The 20,248-nt window shown below is 45.5% G+C and overlaps 1 pseudogene; it reads left to right on the forward strand.

The window, feature by feature from the left end:
- The first annotated feature begins 422 nt into the window (after positions 1-422).
- LOC115114192 (dnaJ homolog subfamily C member 28-like) lies at positions 423-2,718 on the forward strand (annotated as a pseudogene).
- Positions 2,719-20,248: the final 17,530 nt, after the last annotated feature.

The following is a 20,248-nucleotide window of genomic DNA, read 5'->3' on the forward strand; positions in this document are numbered from 1 at the left end:
AGGCAGGGTCGTACTCTGCGGATGTTGTAGAGCATGAACCTACAAGAACGGGCCACCGCCTTGATGTTAGTTGAGAACGACAGGGTGTTGTCCAGGATCACGCCAAGGTTCTTAGCGCTCTGGGAGGAGGACACAATGGAGTTGTCAACCGTGATGGCGAGATCATGGAATGGGCAGTCCTTCCCCGGGAGGAAGAGCAGCTCCGTCTTGCCGAGGTTCAGCTTGAGGTGGTGATCCGTCATCCACACTGATATGTCTGCCAGACATGCAGAGATGCGTTTCGCCACCTGGTTAATGCATGTGACAGTTACGTGTCAAATGAAGAAGTGCATAATTCCATCAAAAAGTGGACTACTACCAGCGTGGGTACCACCAATCTGTTTATAATATCATTCCACTCCTTACCAATCCCTGGCAATGACATGGAGTACAAGGAGGGGCATGTTAGCAAAAGTGGTTCTGGATTTCAGGCTAGACCGCTACCAACAAAAAGTAAACAATGGATCAAAAGCATCCTGTGACCTTTTCAAATGCATGTTTTACATCCCCATGCTAACAATTAAGTGTGGGACAACAGGCATCATCGTGTTTCTTGTCACTGTTGGGCAGGTGTGTGCCTCTGTGTGTCACCAGCAGAGATGAGTTACGCCATACAGCTGTTGATTTACGGTGGGGATTAATGCTGCTCCCCCTGGCCCGCTGGTTCCTTCGAGTTCTGGTCCCTGTGTGAGCTGCAGCCTTCGGGAGAGCTACCAGCTGCTACAGCTTGAGCTTCTGGGTGAGGGTGAGAGTAGCCCTGCGCAGGTGAAAGAAGCCTACCTGCGCATGGCCACACTGTACCATCCGTTGCTACGGCAGACAAGGTACTGTTTGCGCGGGTAGAGGAAGCATACTGCGCCCTGCTGGCGCACCAGTCCCGGCTTCAGAGCTGTGGGGGTTTGGTGGAAGATGAGGAGAAGGTGAAAGACGTGGCTCCTCAGCACTGCCACGACCTGAGCTATGAGGGCGTGGGCTCAGGGACGCCTAGCCAGCGCGAACGCCAATACCGGCAGTTCCAAGTGGATTGGGCAGTGGAGCAGGTCCTCGACTACCTCCAGAAGGAGCTTGAGACGGCGGCTGCAGCCGAGGGGGCGCTGGTGGAGTGGGACGCCCGCCAGCTCAGCCGGCAGATCAAGGTCACGCAGGCAGTGGAGAGGCTGGTGGAAGACCTCATTCAGGAATCCATGTCCCGGGGAGACTTCCGCAACCTGAGTGGCGCCTGGAAGCCCCTCAAGAAGTTTGAGCACAACCAGTACGATGACCTAATTACCCTCAACCGCATCCTCATCGACAACGGCTACCAGCCACCCTGGGTTGTCATGCAGCGTGACATCAGAGAGGACATTGCTCAGATCCGAGATAGACTGCTGTAGGGCTGGGCGCGGCTCACCGACCCCATGGGTCCCAGGGAGCATGCCCAGTTTCAGCAACTGTGTGGGGCGGTGGCGGAGGACCTTAAGAAACTCAATTTAGATGTTGGATAACTTCAACCGGATTGCGCCCATGCTTACCATGCAAATGATCCACTTCAGTTTGGAGCGTGAGATCGACCGCGCAGAGAAAGCAGCCATTCAAGGCAGACAGGAGAGGAAGAGGGAAAGAGTGAGGGAGTGGGAGAAGCAGAGAAGAGAAGGGAGCGGTAGAAGATAAGATTAAAACACATCAACACTCTTAGCAAGGTGGCCTGCTGGCATGGATGCAGCATTTACTCAAATGAACAACGGAGCATGAAGGCAAAATTAGATTAAAAAAAAAGATATTTCAAATCAAACTTTTATCTATAATCCATTTACACAGGTGTCAAACACACTTTGAAGAGGATAAGACGGAGGTGTTGAATCATTTGTCTATTATGTCATTTGGAGTGTTTTTGCTACATTGGGTTGATTACAGTAGCGTGTTATAACACACAGAAAACTAGAACAGGCCACTACTACAACACGGTTACGTGACCTTACTGTAACTCAACTGTGCTTTACATTAATGCTACACCGTGTCAGTGTCTGGACCTGAGGACACAATGGTAATGGTATTAGACTACAATAATCCATTTAATTAATTACTTTTTGTCTACGTTTATAAGCTAAGTGATTCTAATTACATTGATTGGCTTCTTTGCTGAATGAAGGAATGAAAGCATAGAATACTCGATGTTCGTTATAAATGAGCAGTTGACTGAAACTACGTACTCAAATACAGGGAAACAGAAACCTCTGAAGATGTTTTCGTACACTTCCAGTCAGATGAAAAAATATTGAAATAGGAGGTAAGCTTTCGGGTCAGTCGACCTTCATCAGAGTCGATTGACCGAATGCTAAGCTACTATGAGTGGAAGTGTTCGGTGACTTTTTCCAGTTTTGCATTTTGCCTCCCGCAACTTCACTAGTCGATAATGGGTGTGCGGTAGATTCTGCCTATGATTGCATTGCAATAAAAGAGGTACTCTAACTCAATCTGTTATTGACTTGTTAATTGTTTACTCCATGTGTAACTCTGTGTTGTCTGTTCACACTGCTATGCTTTATCTTGGCCAGGTCGCAGTTGCAAATGAGAACTTGTTCTCAACTAGCCTACCTGGTTAAATAAAGGTGAAATAAAAAAATTAAATCTCTTTTTCACTTGTCATCGTGACTATAATATGTTATATTAGGATTGAGAACATCAACACTATTATCTCCTCACGATCCATCCCAATCTATCCTGGGAGCTGCTCCAATGGCAGCAGGGTTTGAAGATGACCATGGGGTTCTTCCCGTTGTCTCCAATACGTGTGTCTGCCCCGTGCAGTGCCTGTGTGACGGCCCGTGGGAGGGTGAGTCCTTTGGTCCAGTCGTGGGCAATGTACTGGTGATACGGATCGTGGGAGCTCTCTAGTTTCTTGGAGCGGATGTAGCTCAGCATGATACCAAACGAGAAGAAACTAAACATACCTACCACCAGTAGAACGTACACAAATCCCTGAGTTTGAGCCTTAGGCATAGCTCCGCCCACTGGGAGAATGGCCTGCTGGGTAGTGTAGTTCTGAGAGAGTACTGGGACCGGTAAACCTGTGCCATTCAGACATTGCTGTAGGAAGGATAGCAGGAGAGTCTGCAGCTCTGTGCCGTTTAAGTGCAGCATTGCTGACCTCTGCTGTGGAAGGGTACTGCTGCTCTGTCAACTGATAAGGGAGGAGAGTCTTGGTCAGTACACTCGCCCAATGAGGCACACACAAAAACACACATTGCAGAAAGTCTAACACAGACACACCACAGCCAATTCGACATGAACACACACACGAATGCTGTGGACCTCACTTCTCTGTTCTCTTGCTGTAGATCAATGTAATTTTAGCTTTAGTTTCCGTATGGCTTCTGCTTCAGTTTCTGTTGACCTGCCTGAGAGAACTTGGTGTTACACATCTGAGACACAAGTGTAGGACAAATTAGCAATCATAGAAGAAATATGTAAAATGAAGAGTGCAAATACCTTTGGAAGCTCAAGCTATTGTTGCTCACAAAGGCGCCAGTAGAAGATGCTGATGATGGTGACCTTTTAAATAGAGTACTCCGTTGATTTCGAGGTCTTCATATCCCATAAGGGTATAAACTGTAAGCTAATCTGGTTCCACATACTCTTCCTCTCCAAGACTTCTCTCTCTCTCCGTCTCTCTCGCTCTCTCTCCCTCTTACACACATACACACACACACTGTGGCAGACACAAAGAGCCTTAACCACGTCAACACGTTTAATGAGACATAGATGTCAGGTCAGAGGTCAAGGTCAGAACCTCCCCATGGTATGGTAGTGGTGCTGTGTGATTTACTCTTATGACCGCAGGACATCGTGGTTCAGTTCCGGACACTTCAGTACTGTTAAACCTGTGTGGTAATACCTCTGTTACAGTTGTCTCCATAGCTATGATCACCTGGTCAACATGCTTCAGTGCTGTAAGGTGTATGGTCAGTTTGTGGTCACGTCTGTATTGTCATATCTGTACGGTCAGTGTATGTTCATGCGTGGTTGAGATGGAGCTAGGCTGTAGAACAAAGCAGCATTCAGACAGGAGGGAGAGGGGCGAGATTACGTTTACAACAGGAGCAAATCACAAATCACCTCCAAACGTCCTAGCTATCCTACTGCTTTTCCATGTGTGGGCGTGCGTGCGTTACCTGGAGACTCACCTTCAGGGGCCTAAGCGGTGGAGTGAACATTCAGCATTGCAGATGGAATGAACAACATATAATTGTGTCAAAACTCCATTCTGCATGATAGACATATCCCAGTTAGTAGACCCCAGGCATTCTGCACCTAAGGAGTCCTTGGGATAATCTCATAATTTGCAGATAAAATATTGTTTGACTGTGCCTTTAGATGTTTGGTGTAAGCCTATACAAAAGCAATATCCTATAATCTCATTGTATGTTTTTCTGTGACCTCTGGAATAACTGGATAATTTATCCTTATTGACTGTAATTTACTATTTCTGACTGCAATGAATGTCTAAATTCTCCTCCGATAGCAGAGTTTGCCACCTGCTGGTCATTTTGGATTAGTTTGTGACAGAGGACCACTGGCTATGTTGCAAATGTTCAAGACAGATACATCTGTCACGTTCGTCATTAGGAATGGACCAAGGCGCAGCGTGCGTAGAGTTCCACATATTTTAATAAATAGAAACTCACCAAACAAAACAAGCACAAACCAAACGTACTGGACTGCTCACAGGCAGCCACACAAAAACAAGATCCCACAAGGCACAAAGGGGAAATGGCTGCCTAAACATGAACCCCAATCAGAGACAACGATAAACAAATGCCTCTGATTGGGACCCATAACAGGCCAACATAGACATATGAATACCTAGATGACCCACCCTAGTCACACCCAGACCTAACCAACATAGAGAATAAAAAGCTCTCTATGGTCAGGGCGTGACAACATCCTTCATACACAAAAGGAAAAGTCCCGAGTTTGTGAGCACATTTGATTAGATTTTGCCTTGCTCCATATATGACAGTTCAAATTCTGCTTACAAACACTACGAAGAAATATAGTGGCAGGTCTAGACGATCACACTCAACACTCCCACCTGCAAATCAACAGTCATTACATTCCTAAAACATGCTTAGGCAAGCCAAAGTATCGGTTGATCATGTCAAATCGTTTTTTTTCATCGCTTTGGTACTATTTTCACAAGTATGTGATGAAATTTCACAACTCTAACTACATGACTCAAAAAAGATCATCAAAAAGGCAGTTAATTTTATTTTTGTTGACAAGTCATTATTGCTAATTGATTTCACATAGTGTTAACAACAAGTGGTCACCATATAAAAGGGGGCGTGTCAACACTTGCAATTTCTTTCAACATGGAGCAGGATAGACAGCAAGGGTGAGGAAGTAATCAGAGAGGTGGGCATGGGCCCTATCAAAGAGGTTGAAGAGGTGGGCATGGGCCCCATCAAAGAGGTCGAAGAGGTGGGCATTGGCACCTTCAAAGAAATCATAGAGGTGGGCATGGGCCCCATCAAAGAGGTTGAAGAGGTGGGCATGGGCCCCATCGAAGAGGTGGGCATGGGCCCCATCAAAGAGGTCGAAGAGGTGGGCATTGGCACCTTCAAAGAAATCATAGAGGTGGGCATGGGCCCCATCAAAGAGGTCAAAGAGGTGGGCATTGGCCCCTTCAAAGAGGTGGACATCAGAGAGAGGGGGGCAGATGGCAGGGAACTGTTGTGTCTAGTGAAGTCCGGGCCATCGTCGCTGACCATGTGGTAAACAGAGGCCTTACTATGGCAGAGGCTGACAGATTTGTTCACCCCAATCTGGAAAGATCAACTGTCAATTCCATCATGAGAACATTTTGCCAAGAAAACCAGTAGATCTGTAGGATATGCACCATTACAAAACATAGCTGCTATGGCTGACTTGCTTAAACAAATCTGGTTTCTACTGACAATTGAGATGTACAAACTATGACATAAGGGAATGATGAGCGGATAACGATGAGGCATTCCGTAATTTTGATTAAGACATTAATGAGCGAGCTAATACGGACATAGTCAATATAACTATGTGTTCAGCACTTTTGAAATGTTCAGCAACAGAATGCAGAACATGGGCTGCTCTTACAGTAGTCAGAACCGTAGGATTAAGGGGGCATATAAGCAGACAATGAAACCTCTTACAGTATTAGATTACATTTCTCAAAAACAGATTATAGGCTACTTGAGCAGTACCACCGAGTTAGAACAGCAACGTTAGGCGAAATTAAGAGGTGAAAATAGACCAAATTATTTTGGTGAGGCACATGGGCTACTAACAGCAAATAAGCCTCAATATACATACCTCCCAGGCATATTACATAATTTATGCAGCAGCATACAAGACATTATTGGACTTACCTTGGCTTGTGGTGTGCTCACTTAAACATGAAAGTGGCACGGTGGTCCTTTGTCTGAAAATTTGTCATCTAAATCTGGCATTCTCTAGATTATTGGTGGGAACTCGGACAAAAAAAACACAGCCACTCCATGGAATAGCAGGCTAGTGGTTGCTTTGCAATGCTGGCAGTAGTTAGCCACTGATTCCTTCCAAACCACTCTGTAGGAATTTGCGATTTCCAATTTAAATATATTTATGTCCAATGGCCGATGAGAACCGATACGTTTTATCTTTAATTTCTCTTCATTATTTCTCTTCATGTGACAAGGATTTGGCAGTAGATTGCTAACTTGATTCATGATGATGACTTCTAAGACTTTGAAAGTTAGGGTTTGACACGATCAGTTCAATCAAAGCTACTGTACATATAACGTGATTTGACTTCATTTTATCTGTGGCCAATGACCTTGAGTCTTCTTGGAAGGGCATTTGTAATATAACTTTATGGCAGGACCCAAAGGGCTGAAATTTTGGATGTCTACCCTTACTAAGGATTTAAACTTAACGATGACGTAGTGTCCCCATGAGTGACAGAACACTAAGCCAATCACGGCGCAATGCTCCTATTTTTTTGCTGGCTTGCCCCACCACCACAGAAAGCACTGGGCTAGGCTAAAATACCTGCATTTTGGAGCTGCCTTAAAACAAAAAATAGACCGTGTGTATGTGGCTTTATTAACTCAATGATATATATATATATTTTACATTGTTTGCAAACTGATATGTGACACATAGTAATGCCGAAATAACATGCAAAACATATATATATATATATACAGTTGAATTCGGAAGTTTATACATACACTTAGGTTGGAGTCATTAAAACTCGTTTATCAACCACTTCTCAAATTTCTTGTTAACAAACTATAGTTTTGGCAAGTCGGTTAGGATATCTACTTTGTGCATGACACAAATCATTTTTCCAACAATTGTTTATAGACAGATTATTTCACTTATAATTCACTGTATCACAATTCCAGTGGGTCAGAAGTTTACATACACTAAGTTGACTGTGCCTTTAAACAGCTTGGAAAATTACAGAAAAAGTATGTCATGGCTTTAGAAACGTCTGATAGGCTAATTGACAATATTTGAGTCTATTGGAGATGTACCTGTGGATGTATTTCAAGGCCTACCTTCAAACTCAGTGCCTCTTTGCTTGACATCATGAGAAAATCAAATGAAATCAGCCAAGAACTCAGAAAAACAATCGTAGACCTTCACAAGTCTGGTTCATTCTTGGGAGCAATTTCCAAACTTCTGAAGGTACCACGTTCATCTGTACGAACAATAGTACGCAAGTATAAACACCATGGGAGCACGCAGCCGTCATACCGCTCAGGAAGGAGACGCGTTCTGTCTCCTAGAGATGAACGTACTTTGGTGCTTAAAGTGCAAATCAATCCCAGCACAACAGCAAAGGACCTTGTGAAGATGCTGGAGGAAACGGGTACAGAAGTATCAATATCGACAGTAAAACGAGTCCTATATCAACATAACCTGAAAGGCCGCTCAGCAAGGAAGATGCCACAGCTCCAAAACCACCATAAAAAAACAGACTACAGTTTGCAACTGCACATGGGGACAAAGATCGTACTTTTTGGAGAAATGTCCTCTGGTCTGATGAAACAAAAATAGAACTGTTTGGCAATAATGACCATCGTTATGTTTGGAGGAAAAAGGGGGAGGCTTGCAAGCCGAAGAACACCATCCCAACCGTGAAGTGGGTGTGGCAGCATCATGTTGTGGGGGTGCTTTGCTGCAGGAGGGACTGGTGCACTTCACAAAATATATGGCATCATGAGGTAGGAAAATTATGTGGATATATTGAAGCAACATCTCAAGACATCAGTCATGAAGTTAAAGCTTGGTCGCAAATGGGTCTTCCAAATGGACAATGACCCCAAGCATACTTCAAAAGTTTTGGCAAAATGGCTTAAGGACAACAAAGTCAAGGTATTTTAGTGGCCATCACAAAGCCCTGACCTCAATCCTAACATGCTGACCAGACCGGACACGTTGCGTGCGCGAGCGTCGCAAAATAAATTTAGAAATTTATGTTATTAAATTATTGCACCCACACTGCTCGCGCGCCAACGAGCGTCTGCGATGGCAAGGGCTAAAATAGAAGTCATTCCTATTTCTGACGCAGATCGCGCTGAAAGTCCTGCCTCTCCCATCTCCTCATTGGTTTATAGAAGCAGGTATCCACGTGCCATCTCCTGATTGGTTATTCCCACGTGGGTGATTGAAAGACAAACTGTTTTGCCGGTAGTCGTGGTAATTAATAATATGAAAGTTTAGATGCGATCACCATATAAGTTCAACGATGAAAAAGCCTGGAAGGAGGAGTTATGACTAGAAATGATTCGGTTGGCCGTTTTATGTGTGGATTAATTTGTCGGAGTAGAGGACCTTGTACAGTTCAGGTAAAATAACAACTCAATGTTTATATCCCAGGACAAATTAGCTAGCAACAGCAAGCTAGCTAAATAGGACAAATTAGCTAGCAAGTGCAAGCTAACTAGCTAAATTGCCATACATGTTTAATGCTTTTCGACCTGTCTCCAAATTAATGTAATTGGTTCAGAGTTTGTTTTAATATTCTAACCTGCGTGTCGTGATCACGTTTGGTGTAGGGGGACAAAATAAATTCATGCACGATAGCGCACGATGGAGCACGCACGCAGCCGGTTATGGTTCAGTGGAAGTGATTTGAACATGTTGTACCCACTGTGACAATTAAAACCGACCCTAACCAGAAACCATGAATGGATGGCGGCATCGCGCAAAACTGAAGGCACGAACCACTGCATTTAACCATGGAAAGATAACTGGGAATATGGCCGAATATAAACAGTGTACTTATTCCCTAGGCAATTTAACAAGCAAAATGTCGGTATAGGAACAAAGTGGAATTGCAATTTCAAAGGCTCAGACACAAGACATATGTGGCAGGGTCACAGACACCAACGTCTTGCTTCCAGACAAACTAAACACCTTCTTTGCCTGCTTTGAGGATAATACAGTGTCATCAATGCGGCCCGCTGCCAAGGACTGCGGGCCCTCCCTCTCCATGGCCGACGTGAGTAAGACATTTAAACATGTTAACCCTCGCAAGGTTGATGGCCCAGACGGCATCTCTAGCCGCATCCTCAGAGAATGCGCAAACCAGCTGGCTTGTTTGTTTACGGACATATTCAATCTCTCCATATCCCAGTCTGCTGTCCCCAAATGCTTCAAGATGGCCACCATGGTTCCTGTACCCAAAAAGGCAAAGATAACTGAACTAAATTACTATTGCCTGTAGCTCTCACTTCTGTCATCATGAAGTGATTTGAGAGACAAGTCAAGGATCTCATCAACACCTTACCTGCCACCCTAGACGCACTTAAATTTGCATACCACCCCAATAGGTCCACAGACAATGCAATCACCGTCACACTGCACACTGCCCTATCCCATCTGGACAAGAGGAATACCTATGTAAGAATGCTATTCATCGACTACAGCTCATCATTAAGCTTGAGGCCCTGGGTCTCAACCCCGCCCTGTGCAATTGGGTCCTGAACTTTCTGATGGTCCGCTCCCAGGTGGTGAAGGTAGGAAACAACATTTCTACTTCGCTGATCCTCAACACTGGGGCCCCACAAGGGTGCGTGCTTAGCCCCCTCCTGTACTCCTTGTTCACCCATGACTGCGTGGCCATGCACGCCTCCAACTCAATCATCAAGTTTGCAGACGACACAACAGTAGTGGGCTTGATTACCAACAACGACGAGAGCCTACAGGGAGGAGGTGAGGGCGCTCAGAGTGTGGTGTCAGGAAAACAACCTCTCACTCAACATCAACAAAACAAAGGAGATGACCGTGGACTTCAAGAAACAGCAGAGGGACCACCCCCCCTATCCACATCGACGGGACTGCAGTGGATAAGGTAGAAAGTTTTAAGTTCCTCAGCGAACACATCCCGGAAAAACTGAAATGGTCCTCCCACACAGACAGTGTGGTGTAGAAGGCACAACAGTGCCTCTTCAACCTCAGGAGGCTGAAGAAATTTGGCTTGTCACCTAAAACCCAAACTTTTACAAATGCACAATTGAGAACATCCGGTCGGGCTGTATCACCACCTTGTGCGGCAACTGCACCATCATCAACTGCAAGGCTCTCCAGAGGGTGGTGCGGTCTGCACAACGCATCACTGGGGGCAAACTACCTGCCCTCCAGGACACCTACACCCCCCAATGTCACAGGAAAGCCTAAAAGATCATCAGGGACAACAACCACCCGAGCCACTGCCTGTTCACCCCACTACCGTCCAGAAGGCGAGGTCAGTACAGGTACATCAAAGCTGGGGCCGAGACTGAAAAACAGCTTCTATCTCAAGGCCATCAGACTGTTAAACAGCCATCCCTGACACAGAGAGGCTGCTGCCTACATACAGACTCAGAATTATTGGCCACTTTAATAAATGGATCACTAGTCACTTTAACGTATGCCACTTTAATAATGTGTACATATCTTGCATTACTCATCTCATATGTATAGAAACTCAGCAAAAAAAGAAATGTCCCTTTTTCAGGACCCTGTCTTTCAAAGATCATTCGTAAAAATGTAAATAACTTCACAGATCTTCATTGTAAAGGGTTTAAGCACTGTTTCACATGCTTGTTCAATGAACTATAAACAAATAATGAACACACACCTGTGGAACGGTCGTTAAGACACTAACAGCTTACAGATGGTAGGGAATTAAGGTCACAGTTATGAAAACTTAGGACACTGAAGAGGCCTTTCTACTGACTCTGAAAAACACCAAAAGAACGATGCCCAGGGTCCCAGCTCATCTGTGTGAACGTGCCTTAGGCATGCTGCAAGGAGGCATGAGGACTGTAGATGTGGCCAGTGCAATAAATTGCAATGCCCGTCCTGTGAGATGCCTAAGACAGCGCTACAGGGAGACATGACGGACTAGCAAAAAGTGTTCTTCACTGACGAGTCGCGGTTTTGTCTCACCAGGGGTGATGGTCAGATTCGTGTTTATCGTCGATGGAATGAGCATTACACCGATGCCTGTACTCTGGAGCGGGGTCGATTTGGAGGTAGAGTGTCCATCATGGTCTGTAGTGGTGTGTCACAGCATCATCGGACTGAGCTTGTTGTCATTGCAGGCAATCTCAACACTGTGCGTTACAGGGAAGACATCCTCGTCCCTCATGTGGTATCCTTCCTGCAGGCTCATCCTGACATGACCCTCCAGCATGACAATGCCACCAACCATACTGCTTGTTCTGTGTGTGATTTCCTGCAAGACAGGAATGTCAGTGTTCTGCCATGGCCAGCGAAGAGCCCGGATCTCAATCACATTGAGCACGTCTGGGACCTGTTGGATCAGAGGGTGAGGGCTAGGGCCATTCCCCCCAGAAATGTCCGGGACCTTGCAGGTACCTTGGTGGAAGAGTGGGGTAACATCTCACAGCAAGAACTGGCAAATCTGGTGCAGTCCATGAGGAGGAAATGCACTGCAGTACTTAATGCAGCTGGTGGCCACATCATATACTGACTGTTACTTTTCATTTTGACCCCCCTTTTGTTCAGGGACACCTTATTCAATTTATGCTAGTCACATGCCTCTCAACTTCCGGGTTGGAGCGAGCCGGTCGCATCCGCGCTTCGGTCTGCAGGTTGTATAACTTTTTCATTACATTTCATTACATTTCATTATAGTACAACGGTCTGATTTGTCTAATCTTAGCAATTTCTTCTTAGCTAGCTACATAGTCGTCGTTGTATCAAAGATAATTGCGTAATTATCGTATTTCGTCGTCTCCTATCTGCCCAACACGTTCACCGTCTACCGTAGCACTGTAGTAACTATCACACTCAACTGAACGACTTGATTAGTGTAGTGTTAGCTAGCTACATAGTTGTCTTTGCTGTCTTCGTATCCAAGATAATTGTGTAGTTTAGAGTGTGGAGTCTTAGAGTGATAATTGCGTTATTATCGTATTTCGTCGGTCCTCCTATCTGCCTAGCAGCTAGCCAGCTAGCATACGTTCACCGGCTACCGTAGCACTGTAGTAACTATCACACTCAACTGAACGACTTGATTAGTGTAGTATTAGCTAGCTACATAGTTGTCTTTGCTGTCTTCGTATCCAAGATAATTGTGTAGTTTAGAGTGTGTAGTCTTAGAGTGATTATCTTAATTCACCGAGGTTAGCTAGCCAGCTATTTTGTCGTCCTTAACGTAGGAGACACTCCTAGCTAGCCAATAGCCAGCCAACGTCTACTGAATAGAACTTTCGCATTCGGTCGCATTCCGCTTCGCTCCACAGGTAGTATCACATTTTCATTTCATTTCATTACAGTCCCAACGGTGTGATTTGTTTGATCGTAGCTAGCTACATAGCTAGCTACATAGCCGTCTTTGTTTCAAAGATAATTGTGTAGTCTAGAGCGATTTTCTAGGTTAGCTAGCCAGCTATTGTCGTTCTCCTAACGCAACGTAACGTAACCAACACTGCTAGCTAGCCAGCTAGCTCCCGAAAAGCAGCATTGTAGAAACTTCACACTCAACGGTACGACTTGATTAGGGTAGTGTCAACAACGCAGCTAGCCTACCCCAGCAGTACTGTATCATTTTAATCATTTTAGTCAATTAGATTCTTGCTACGTAAGCTTAACTTTCTGAACATTCGAGACGTGTAGTCCACTTGTCATTCCAATCTCCTCTGCATTAGCGTAGCCTCTTCTCTAGCCTGTCAACTATGTGTCTGTCTATCCCTGTTCTCTCCTCTCTGCACAGACCATACAAACGCTCCACACCGCATGGCCACCCTAATCTGGTGGTCCCAGCGCGCACGACCCACGTGGAGTTCCAGGTCTCCGGTAACCTCTGGAACTGCCGATCTGTGGCCAACAAGGCAGAGTTCATCTCAGCCTATGCCTCCCTCCAGTCCCTCGACTTCTTGGCTCTGACGGAAACATGGATCACCACAGACAACACCGCTACTCCTACTGCTCTCTCTTCGTCCGCCCACGTGCTCTCGCACACCCCCGAGAGCTTCTGGTCAGCGGGTGGTGGCACCGGGATCCTCATCTCTCCCAAGTGGTCATTCTCTCTTTCTCCCCTTACCCATCTGTCTATCGCCTCCTTTAAATTCCATGCTGTCACAGTTACCAGCCCTTTCAAGCTTAACATCCTTATCATTTATCGCCCTCCAGGTTCCCTCGGAGAGTTCATCAATGAGCTTGATGCCTTGATAAGCTCCTTTCCTGAGGACGGCTCACCTCTCACAGTTCTGGGCGACTTTAACCTCCCCACGTCTACCTTTGACTCATTCCTCTCTGCCTCCTTCTTTCCACTCCTCTCCTCTTTTGACCTCACCCTCTCACCTTCCCCCCTACTCACAAGGCAGGCAATACGCTCGACCTCATCTTTACTAGATGCTGTTCCTCCACTAACCTCATTGCAACTCCCCTCCAAGTCTCCGACCACTACCTTGTATCCTTTTCCCTCTCGCTCTCATCCAACACTTCCCACACTGCCCCTACTCGGATGGTATCGCGCCGTCCCAACCTTCGCTCTCTCTCCCCGCTACTCTCTCCTCTTCCATCCTATCATCTCTTCCCTCTGCTCAAACCTTCTCCAACCTATCTCCTGATTCTGCCTCCTCAACCCTCCTCTCCTCCCTTTCTGCATCCTTTGACTCTCTATGTCCCCTATCCTCCAGGCCGGCTCGGTCCTCCCCTCCCGCTCCGTGGCTCGACGACTCATTGCGAGCTCACAGAACAGGGCTCCGGGCAGCCGAGCGGAAATGGAGGAAAACTCGCCTCCCTGCGGACCTGGCATCCGTTCACTCCCTCCTCTCTACATTTTCCTCCTCTGTCTCTGCTGCTAAAGCCACTTTCTACCACTCTAAATTCCAAGCATCTGCCTCTAACCCTAGGAAGCTCTTTGCCACCTTCTCCTCCCTCTTGAATCCTCCTCCCCTCCCCCCTCCTCCCTCTCTGCAGATGACTTCGTCAACCATTTTGAAAAGAAGGTCGACGACATCCGATCCTCGTTTGCTAAGTCAAACGACACCGCTGGTTCTGCTCACACTGCCCTACCCTGTGCTCTGACCTCTTTCTCCCCTCTCTCTCCAGATGACATCTTGCGTCTTGTGACGGCCGGCCGCCCAACAACCTGCCCGCTTGACCCTATCCCCTCCTCTCTTCTCCAGACCATCTCCGGTGACCTTCTCCCTTACCTCACCTCGCTCATCAACTCATCCCTGACCGCTGGCTACGTCCCTCCCGTCTTCAAGAGAGCGAGAGTTGCACCCCTTCTGAAAAAACCTACACTCGATCCCTCCGATGTCAACAACTACAGACCAGTATCCCTTCTTTCTTTTCTCTCCAAAACTCTTGAACGTGCCGTCCTTGGCCAGCTCTCCCGCTATCTCTCTCAGAATGACCTTCTTGATCCAAATCAGTCAGGTTTCAAGACTAGTCATTCAACTGAGACTGCTCTTTCTGTATCACGGAGGCGCTCCGCACTGCTAAAGCTAACTCTCTCTCCTCTGCTCTCATCCTTCTAGACCTATCGGCTGCCTTCGATACTGTGAACCATCAGATCCTCCTCTCCACCCTCTCCGAGTTGGGCATCTCCGGCGCGGCCCACGCTTGATTGCGTCCTACCTGACAGGTCGCTCCTACCAGGTGGCGTGGCGAGAATCCGTCTCCTCACCACGTGCTCTCACCACTGGTGTCCCCCAGGGCTCTGTTCTAGGCCCTCTCCTATTCTCGCTATACACCAAGTCACTTGGCTCTGTCATAACCTCACATGGTCTCTCCTATCATTGCTATGCAGACGACACACAATTAATCTTCTCCTTTCCCCCTTCTGACGACCAGGTGGCGAATCGCATCTCTGCATGTCTGGCAGACATATCAGTGTGGATGACGGATCATCACCTCAAGCTGAACCTCGGCAAGACGGAGCTGCTCTTCCTCCCGGGGAAGGACTGCCCGCTCCATGATCTCGCCATCACGGTTGACAACTCCATTGTGTCCTCGTCCCAGAGCGCTAAGAACCTTGGCGTGATCCTGGACAACACCCTGTCGTTCTCAAATAACATCAAGGCGGTGGCCCGTTCCTGTAGGTTCATGCTCTACAACATCCGCAGAGTACGACCCTGCCTCACACAGGAAGCGGCGCAGGTCCTAATCCAGGCACTTGTCATCTCCCGTCTGGATTACTGCAACTCGCTGTTGGCTGGGCTCCCTGCCTGTGCCATTAAACCCCTACAACTCATCCAGAACGCCGCAGCCCGTCTGGTGTTCAACCTTCCCAAGTTCTCTCACGTCACCCCGCTCCTCCGCTCTCTACTGGCTTCCAGTTGAAGCTCGCATCCGCTACAAGACCATGGTGCTTGCCTACGGAGCTGTGAGGGGAATGGCACCTCAGTACCTCCAGGCTCTGATCAGGCCCTACACCCAAACAAGGGCACTGCGTTCATCCACCTCTGGCCTGCTCGCCTCCCTACCACTGAGGAAGTACAGTTCCCGCTCAGCCCAGTCAAAACTGTTCGCTGCTCTGGCCCCCCAATGGTGGAACAAACTCCCTCACGACGCCAGGACAGCGGAGTCAATCACCACCTTCCGGAGACACCTGAAACCCCACCTCTTTAAGGAATACCTAGGATAGGATAAAGTAATCCTTCTCACCCCCCCTTAAAAGACCTAGATGCACTATTGTAAAGTGGCTGTTCCACTGGATGTCATAAGGTGAAAGCACCAATTTGTAAGTCGCTCTGGATAAGAGCGTCTGCTAAATGACTTAAATGTAAATGTAATGTCTGTGGAACTTGTCTCAGTTGTTGAATCTTGTTATGTTCATACAAATATTTACACATGTTAAGTTTGCTGAAAATAAACGCAGTTGACAGTGAGAGGACGTTTCTTTTTTTGGTGAGTTTTCCATATTCTACACATCTATTACATCTTGCCCATGCTGCTCGGTCATCGCTCATCCATATAATTTATATGTACATATTCCTATTCCATCCCTTTACTTAGATTTGAGTGTATTAGGTAGATGTTGTGGAGTTGTTAGATTTCTTTTTAGATAATACTGCACCGTCGGAACTAGAAGCACAAGTATTTCGCCACATTCGCATTAACATCTGTTAACCATGTGTATGTGACCAATAAAATATGATTTGTGACCCTATACCTGCTCCCATACTCTCTTTTTTCTCAACCCTATTGAGGAATTATTTTCAGCAGGGAGGTAGAAGGTGTACGATCGCTTTCCCCAGGAGCGTGCCACCCTCCTTCTGGCCATGGATGAGGCATGTGACACCATCAATGCAGACCAATATCAAGCTTGGATTTGCCTTACCAAAATATTTTTACTGCAATGAATGAACAATGACATTCACTTGTGGATGAGAATTTATGGCCAAATGCTCAAGACAGGCTTGATGCAAATGAATGCATGCTAAACGTTGTTTTATTTTCACTTAATTTCTTACATTTGATTACAGACAGTATATCTATGATGCAATCAGCACTTCTAAGGGCGATTTGAAATACGTATCTTGCGATTTGAAACACATATCTTGCATGGTTTGCTATTGGATTAACTAGTAATTAAAATGACTAATTTGAAAAGATATCGTTGTGTTTTGGTGACTGAAACCAATTCTCATTACATTTCACAATAAACTTGAGTCAATGGTTGTGTGGTGAGATATGTTTATAATCCAAATGAATGCATGATGACAGGTTTTGAATGAAAGACTTGCTGCATTATAAGTGTGATCAGCTTGGAGTTTTGGATTAAGAGTTGTGAAAATAGCACCAAAGCGATTAAAATAAACTTTAACAACATGGTCGTAGATGAGATCTATCTATGTAGATGCATGGTTGTTCCTACCAAAGAGTTCTATGTAGCTTAGGTGGAACCATCTGTAATCAGAGCTTTGTCAGAACTGTTGATCCATCACGTGATGACATTCTCTGTTGAGTTGACACACTAAGGCTGTTCGGCACCACCTGTCAATCTAATCACCACTCACGCCAGCTGCAACTACCTCGTACAGTAAATCAAGTACATTGTAAACCGCATGTGTTACACACTATGCTAAGACATTCAAATGATGTTTCTATGATGTAATAGCCTACTAGTGTGGTGGTAACAATTGCTTGTGACAGAGTTCTCCACCTTTGATGTTTACCTGTTAGATACAAACAAAATACATCAAGATTGAACATCTGCTTTAAGAAAAGCAATGCAAAAAAGCTTTTGATTGCAGTAAAATGTGTTCTAATTTAGTATAGTGAAAGTAATTCAACTTATTCTCTACAGTCAGCGGTCTACAGTTAAATCTACTGTACAATCAAGCCTATAAAATCACACTTTCAATCATGTGAGAGGATTATAAAACAAACTCACTGTAACAAGTCACTCCAGAAGCACAATTGTCCTTTGAGTCTAAAGGTCTGTAAATGTCAAAAGATAGACTGAGTTAATGGTCAGGAAATAAAAGAGTCAGAGGGATGAAGAGAGAGAAAAAATGACATAGAAAGTGAAGTTAGTGTCTGGTATAGAGTAGAATGGAGAATACCTTTAATTTGCAAATGATACAATCTCTGTGGTGTGTACATGTGCACAGTATGAAGTATACATTAGCAGATTGTTAAGACTGACTCTCACTCGTTTATTAGGGCCAGTTCTTGGGCCCTCAAGGTTTTGCGGGCGTCCCACGCCTCGTGTTCAGCCCAGATCTTGTTGTAGCAGTGGATCAGCACCACAAACATCCACAGCTGCAGCACCATGATCAGCACGTACATCATGATCTCTGACACCACCGATTGGATAGGAAGAGGAGAAGGGAGCGCTATGCAGAGATCATGTGTACTTTACTGTATACATTCATTTCATTTCTATAGAGCACATGTAGAGTTCAAGGTGAATCGGAATTATTTTAAGTTGCTGGTTAATGGCCTCATTTTTAAATTGGTAGGGATGAGGAAGTAAGAAAAGGAAATGTGGATATTTAACAGTATTTTGGCATTCATCCTATTGTCACATAAATGTGTGTTACATAAGAGACATAGTTTTTTTACTAAGAGGGAAAAGAGTCTAAATATGCAGTGTGGTCAGATTGACTGAAAAACTAAAGGGAAGAACTTCAGGACTTTGTCACATACACAACAAAGACCATTAAAGAGATTGACTTAAAAGCAAGCTCCACCTCCTTTTCCACTGTGATATATTCATTATCCAATGGGAGGTATGATCGTGGACTTCAGGAAACAGCAGAGGGAGCAGCCCCCTATCCACATCGACGGAACAGTAGTGGAGAAGGTGGAAAGTTTTAAGCACCTCGGCGTACACATCACGGACAAACTGAAATGGTCCACCCACACAGACAGCGTGGTGAAGAAGGTGCAGCAACACCTATTCACCCTCAGGAGGCTGAAGAAATTTGGCTTGTCACCAAAAACACCAAACTTTTACAGATGCACAATCGAGAGCATCCTGTCGGGCTGTATCACCGCCTGGTACGGCAACTGCTCTGCCCACAACCGTAAGGCTCTCCAGAGGGTAGTGAGGTCTGCACAACGCTTCACCTGGGGCAAACTACCTGCCCTCCAGGACACCTACACCACCCAATGTCACAGGAAGGCCAAAAAGATCTTCAAGGACAACAACCACCCGAGCCACTGCCTGTTTACCCCGCTATCATCCAGAAGGCGAGGTCAGTACAGGTGCATCAAAGCGGGGACCGAGAGACTGAAAAACAGCTTCTATCTCAAGGCCATCAGACTGTTAAACAGACATCACTAATATTGAGTGGCTGCTGCCAACATACTGACTCATCTCTAAAGTTGATGTAAAAAAATGTATCACTAGCCACTTTAAACAATGCCACTTTATATCATGTTTACATACCCTACATTACTCATCTCATATGTACAGTGGGGCAAAAAAGTATTTAGTCAGCCACCAATTGTGCAAGTTCTCCCACTTAAAGAAGGTCTGTGAGAGCCAGAAATCTTGCTTGTTTGTAGGTGACCAAATACTTATTTTCCACCATAATTTGCAAATAAATTCATTAAAAATCCTACAATGTGATTTTCTGGATTTTCTTTCTCCATTTTGTCTGTCATAGTTGAAGTGTACCTAAATTACAGGCCTCTCTCATCTTTTTAAGTGGGAGAACTTGCACAATTGTTGGCTGACTAAATACTTTTTTGCCCCACTGTATATACTGTACTCTATACCATCTACTGCATCTTGCCTATGCCGTTCGGCCATCGCTCATTCAGATATTTTTATGCACATATTCTTATTTGTTCTTTTACACTTGTGTGTATAAGGTAGTTGTTGTGAAATTGTTTGGTTAGATTACTTGTTAGATATTACTGCATGGTCGGAACGAGGAGCACAAGCATTTCGCTACACTCGCATTAACATCTGCTAACCACGAGTATGTGACAAATAAAATGTGATTTGATTTGAGGTAGACGGTGCGCCGGAAGGTGCAGTGGTAGGTGCCCGTGTCGTTAAACGTGACGTTGTGAATGAAGACGGCTCCTATCTGTACGTCCTTACTCCCCATTGTTCCCTGCCACTCCAGCCAGTCATTAAAGTCCTCGTGGAGGGTGTTGGGATGTGGATGGTCATAGTGAAAGCTCTAAAAAGAAAGTAGAACACCCACACAGTGTTTATACGCTCCCAGAGTATAAGTTATGTAATATTTCAACCATGTTATTACACATTCATTCC

Source organism: Oncorhynchus nerka, linkage group LG3 (assembly GCF_034236695.1).
Source record: "Oncorhynchus nerka isolate Pitt River linkage group LG3, Oner_Uvic_2.0, whole genome shotgun sequence".
NCBI classification, from domain to species: domain Eukaryota; kingdom Metazoa; phylum Chordata; class Actinopteri; order Salmoniformes; family Salmonidae; genus Oncorhynchus; species Oncorhynchus nerka.